At 48.6% G+C, this 6,000-nt stretch overlaps 1 protein-coding gene across 4 annotated transcripts in view; it reads right to left on the reverse strand.

Annotated features, from left to right (window-relative positions):
* The window catches only part of LOC121536555 (beta-galactoside alpha-2,6-sialyltransferase 2), an 85,249-nt gene extending 79,757 nt beyond the window's left edge, over positions 1-5,492 (reverse strand). For all 4 annotated transcript variants that reach the window (XR_005994880.1, XM_041843926.1, XM_041843928.1 and 1 more), the window contains exon 1: positions 5,309-5,492. The gene's annotated coding sequence lies outside the window, so the exon portion shown is untranslated. The remainder of the gene's footprint in view (positions 1-5,308) is intronic.
* Between the last annotated feature and the right edge of the window lie 508 nt (positions 5,493-6,000).

The following is a 6,000-nucleotide window of genomic DNA, read 5'->3' on the forward strand; positions in this document are numbered from 1 at the left end:
CTATGTTTGGCCGGGTGTGGTTCCCAATCAGAGGCAGCTGTCGACCGTTGTCTCTGATTGGGGATCATCCTTAAGTAGCCTGTTTGCCTACCTTAGTTGTGGGATCTTGTTCCTGTTAGGCTGGTATGTGTATAGCCCTTTGGACTTCACGTTACGTTGTTTCTTGTTTTGTTGAATGTTTATTTAGTTAATAAACATGTACGCTTTTCACGCTGCACCTTGGTCTGACCCGTCTCTCAACGTTTGTGACAGATTTGTGACCTGTTGCCACAAGAAAAGGGCAACCAGTGAAGAACAAACACCATTGTAAATACAACCTATATTTATGTTTATTTATTTTCCTTTTTGTACTTTAACTATTTGCACATCATTACAACACCGTATATAGACATAATGACACTTGAAATGTCTTTATTCTTTTGGAACTTTTGTGAGTGTAAACTTATATTTCCCATGCCAATAAAGCCCCTTAAATTGAAAATTAATAGAGAGAGCGAGAGAGGTGAGAAAAGAGAAAGAAAGAAAGAAAGAAAGAAAGAAAGAAAGAAAGAAAGAAAGAAAGAAAGAAAGAAAAGACAGTGAGCAAGACAGAGAGGATAGCTTGAGAAAGAGAGTGCACATCTAGTGTCACGCTCTAGTCCATGTAGCAGATGAATGGATAGATAAATATATAAATACAGAATAGAGCTGGGGAGAGCTGCACATTCTGTCACTGACTGATCCCACAGCTCCATCTCTCTCGGGGGTACTGAATAACTGCTGAGCCCATATTATAACAGACCCCAAGAGTTTGGACAATCAAAAAATGAAAAAAAGACACCCTTATTACAACTCAACAATACAAACACACACCACTGCTATATCTCAACAATAGAAACACACACCACTGCTATATCTCAACAATAAAAACACACACCACTGCTATATCTCAACAATACAAACACACACCACTGCTATAACTCAACAATACAAACACACACCACTGCTATAACTCAACAATACAAACACACACCACTGCTATATCTCAACAATACAAACACACACCACTGCTATATCTCAACAATACAAACACACACCACTGCTATATCTCAACAATACAAACACACACCACTGCTATATCTCAACAATACAAACACACACCACTGCTATAACTCAACAATACAAACACACACCACTGCTATATCTCAACAATACAAACACACACCACTTGTCACACTCTGGCTCTGGGACTTTGTATGTTGAGTCAGGGTGTGTTCGTTTTGTTGTGTTTTTGGGTATGTTGGCTGTGTAGTCATATGACTCCCAATCGGAGGTAACGAGTGTCAGCTGTCGGCTCGTTATCTCTGATTGGGAGCCATATATATACTGGGTGTTTTCACTTTGTCTTTGTGGGTTATTGTTCCGTTTCAGTCATAGTCACTGTTGGACTTCACTATCGTCTTTTGTTTTGTATTTACGTGCTTTATCAATTAAAGTCATCATGTTCACTCAACGCGCTGCGTATTGGTCTGCTCCCTTTATAGACGATCGTGACAGAATAACCCACCATAAAGGAACCAGCAGCGCGTCCAGGAACAAAGGGTCTGGACATGGAAGGAACTGGTGGACGGAAAAGGGTCCTGGACTTGGGAGGAGATCCTCGATGGGATGGATCGCCGTCCTTGGAGCGAGACGGTGGAGAGGCGACGGCGAGAGGAGCAACGGGCGTCAGCAGGGCCATCGTCGGAAGGACGGGAGGCAACCCCAAAAAGTTTTTGGGGGGGCACATGGCTTGGGCGACTGAGCAGCAGGAGGCTGCCACAAGGCAGATACAGAAGGCTACCAGGTTAAGGGGGCTGACGGAGGCAGAGAAGGGACGGATTCAGGAGGCTACCAGGTTAAGGGGGTCACTGGCCAAAGTAGGGAAAGGAGATGTAGAGGCACGGCGTGAGAGACTGAGGTGTGTATCCAGTCCGGTCCGGCCCGTTCCTAATCCCGAGGTACAGCCAGTAGTGTGTGTCCCCAGTACGGTACGGCCTGTTCCGGCCTCTCGCACTAAGTGTACGGTGCGCGTCGCCAGCCCAGCCCGGCCTGTTCCTGAGCCTCATACGAAGCCTACGGTGCGCGGCCGCCAGCCCAGCCCGGCCTGTTCCGGCCACTCGCACCAGGGATACGGTGCGCCGCCAACCCGGCCCGGCCTGTTCCGGCCACTCGCACCAGGGATACGGTGCGCGTCGCCAGCCCAGCCCGGCCTGTTCCTACTCCACGCACCAGGGATACGGTGCGCTTCGCCAGCCCGGCCCGGCCTGTTCCGGCCACTCGCACCAGGGATACGGTGCGCGTCGCCAGCCCAGCCCGGCCTGTTCCTACTCCACGCACCAGGGATACGGTGCGCTTCGCCAGCCCGGCCCGGCCTGTTCCGGCCACTCGCACCAGGGATACGGTGCGCGTCGCCAGCCCAGCCCGGCCTGTTCCTGCTCTCCGCACTAGGCCTACGGTGCGTCCCCCAGGGCCAAGCATGCCCTGTTGCTGCTCTCCGCACTAGGCCTTCTGTGCGTCCCCAGGGCCAAGCATGCCCTGTTGCTGCTTCCCGCACTAGCCCTGAGATGCGTGTCCTCAGCCCGGTACCTCCAGTTCCGGCACCACGCATCAGGCCTACGGTGCGTCCCCAGGGCCAAGCATGCCCTGTTGCTTCTCCCCGCACTAGCCCTGAGATGCGTGTCCTCAGCCCGGTACCTCCAGTTCCGGCACCACGCACCAGGCCGACGGTGCGCCTCAGACGGCCAGAGTCTGCCGTCTGCCCAACGGGGCCTGAACTGTCCGTCTGCCCAACGCCGTCTGAACTGCCCGTCTGCCCAACGGGCGCCTGAACTGTCCGTCTGCCCAACGCCGTCTGAACTGCCCGTCTGCCCAACGGGCGCCTGAACTGCCCGTCTGCCCAACGCCGTCTGAACTGCCCGTCTGTACTGAGCCTGCAAAGCCGCCCGTCTGCCATGAGCCTTCCGTCAGACAGGATCAGCCAGAGCCTTCCGCCAGACAGGAGCAGCCAGAGCCTTCCGCCAGACAGGAGCAGCCAGAGCCTTCCGCCAGACAGGATCAGCCAGAGCCTTCCGCCAGACAGGAGCAGCCAGAGCCTTCTGCCAGACAGGATCAGCCAGAGCCTTCTGCCAGACAGGATCAGCCAGAGCCTTCTGCCAGACAGGATCAGCCAGAGCCTTCCGCCAGCCAGGATCCGCCAGAGCCGTCCAGCCAGGATCCGCCAGAGCCAGCCAGCCAGGATCCGCCATTTAGGCCGGTGCTGCCCCTTAGTCAGGTACTGTTCCTTAGTCCGGTGCTGCCCCTTAGTCCGGTGCTGCCCCTTAGTCCGGTGCCGCCCCTTAATCCAGTGGGGTTTAGTTGGGGGTGGTCATATGGAGGAGGCGACGTAAGCGGGGAGTGACTATGGTGGGGTGGTGGTCTAGGCCGGAGCCAGAGCCACCGCCGAGGAGGTATGCCCGCCCAGCCCTCCCTGGTTTAGCCTGGATTGAGGCGCGGTCGCAGTCCGCGCCTTTAGGGGGGGGTACTGTCACACTCTGGCTCTGGGACTTTGTATGTTGAGTCAGGGTGTGTTCGTTTTGTTGTGTTTTTGGGTATGTTGGCTGTGTAGTCATATGACTCCCAATCGGAGGTAACGAGTGTCAGCTGTCGGCTCGTTATCTCTGATTGGGAGCCATATATATACTGGGTGTTTTCACTTTGTCTTTGTGGGTTATTGTTCCGTTTCAGTCATAGTCACTGTTGGACTTCACTATCGTCTTTTGTTTTGTATTTACGTGCTTTATCAATTAAAGTCATCATGTTCACTCAACGCGCTGCGTATTGGTCTGCTCCCTTTATAGACGATCGTGACACCACTGCTATAACTCAACAATACAAACACACACCACTGCTATAACTCAACAATACAAACACACACCACTGCTATATCTCAACAATACAAACACACACCACTGCTATAACTCAACAATACAAACACACACCACTGCTATATCTCAACAATACAAACACACACCACTGCTATATCTCAACAATACAAACACACACCACTGCTATATCTCAACAATACAAACACACACCACTGCTATAACTCAACAATACAAACACACACCACTGCTATATCTCAACAATACAAACACACACCACTGCTATAACTCAACAATACAAACACACACCACTGCTATATCTCAACAATACAAACACACACCACTGCTATATCTCAACAATACAAACACACACCACTGCTATATCTCAACAATACAAACACACACCACTGCTATATCTCAACAATACAAACACACACCACTGCTATACAGTGGGGAGAACAAGTATTTGATACACTGCCGATTTTGCAGGTTTTCCTACTTACAAAGCATGTAGAGGTCTGTAAGTTTTATCATAGGTACACTTCAACTGTGAGAGACGGAATCTAAAACAAAAATCCAGAAAATCACATTGTATGATTTTTAAGTAATTAATTTGCATTCCACTATGGCCAAGACCAAAGAGCTGTCAAAGGACACCAGAAACAAAATTGTAGACCTGCAGTGTGTGAAAACCTTGTGAAGACTTACAGAAAACGTTTGACCTGTGTCATTGCCAACAAAGGGTATATAACAAAGTATTGAGAAACTTTTGTTATTGACCAAATACTTATTTTCCACTATAATTTGCAAATAAATTCATTTAAAATCCTACAATGTGATTTTCTGGATTTTTTTCTCATTTTGTCTGTCATAGTTGACGTGTACCTATGATGAAAATTACAGGCCTCTCTCATCTTTTTAAGTGGGAGAACTTGCACAATTGGTGGCTGACTAAACACTTTTTTCCCCCACTGTATTTACACAAAGTAGGCTGTGTGTTAAATGTGTGGCTTGGCTACAATGTTGACGCACGCGGTATTGCATGCTTTAATTATGATCCAAAGGTTGTCGTTAGCTTCTAAATCTATTCAGTAGTAGGCTAGTATGATGATAGCCTAGGATAAAAACAATATAACAGTGCAGTAGGCTATGGTTCTTTTATCATTCTGACTGTGCAAAGATAAAACCGTTAATGTAAACCGTTCAGGCTATTTATTTGCTATTGAATATTCTTGCCCAATTATGTTTCGTTTATACATCCATTCTAAAAACCACATCGACCGCTGGTTGAATCTCTTGAGCCACATCTTTTGCCAAGTGACTGCTCATAGTTAAAATGTAGTCTAATGCGGGCTTTTAGCACAAAGCGCTCTGAAGCATGAGGCGCAACTGCCTGCAAATCCTGCAGGGAACAATTAAAGCCTTACCTAGGAAATGTGCCCCGTCTTCATTGTTTTAGGAGAAGGTAGGCTATTGTCCGTTTGTTCCTCCCGTTAACCGAGCTGTGTGGGCAGTGGTCCGGCTTCACAGTGCTGTTTCAAATCCGATTCATGAAAGCTGCACTTTAGGTGTCGTCTCACATTGTTGCTATCCTTTTTCATGCTCCCTCAGCTTGAGTCTGGTAGGCGGAGACTCGATGGCTCTTCCTCTTGAAGGTTGTAACCTAGCGTGAAATAAAGCCTTTGAGTGTTCGGGATCAACCACGAGTTTATTTGAAGCAGACAACTGTTATTCAGCGAGGTAAATGGCCAGAAAGTTAATTTACAATTTTAGCTACCCATAGGACCTACACAAAGCATTAAGAACACCTTCCTAAACATTAAAAACACCTTGCCCTCAAAACAGCCTCAATTCGTAGTGCATGGATTCTAAAAGGTGCCCAAAGCGTTACATAGGGATGCTGGCCCGTGTTGACTCCAATGCTTCCCACAGTTGTGTCAAGTTGGCTGGATGTCCTTTGTTTGGAGGACCGTTCTTGATACACACAGGACACTGTTGAGGGTGAAAAACCCAGCAGCGTTGCAGTTCTTGACACAAACCAGGGCGCCTGTCACCTACTACCATACCCTGTTCAAAGGCACTTCAATAATTTGTCTTGTCCATTCACCCTCTGAATGGC

Source organism: Coregonus clupeaformis, chromosome 23, assembly GCF_020615455.1.
Source record: "Coregonus clupeaformis isolate EN_2021a chromosome 23, ASM2061545v1, whole genome shotgun sequence".
Classification (NCBI taxonomy): Eukaryota; Metazoa; Chordata; class Actinopteri; order Salmoniformes; family Salmonidae; genus Coregonus; species Coregonus clupeaformis.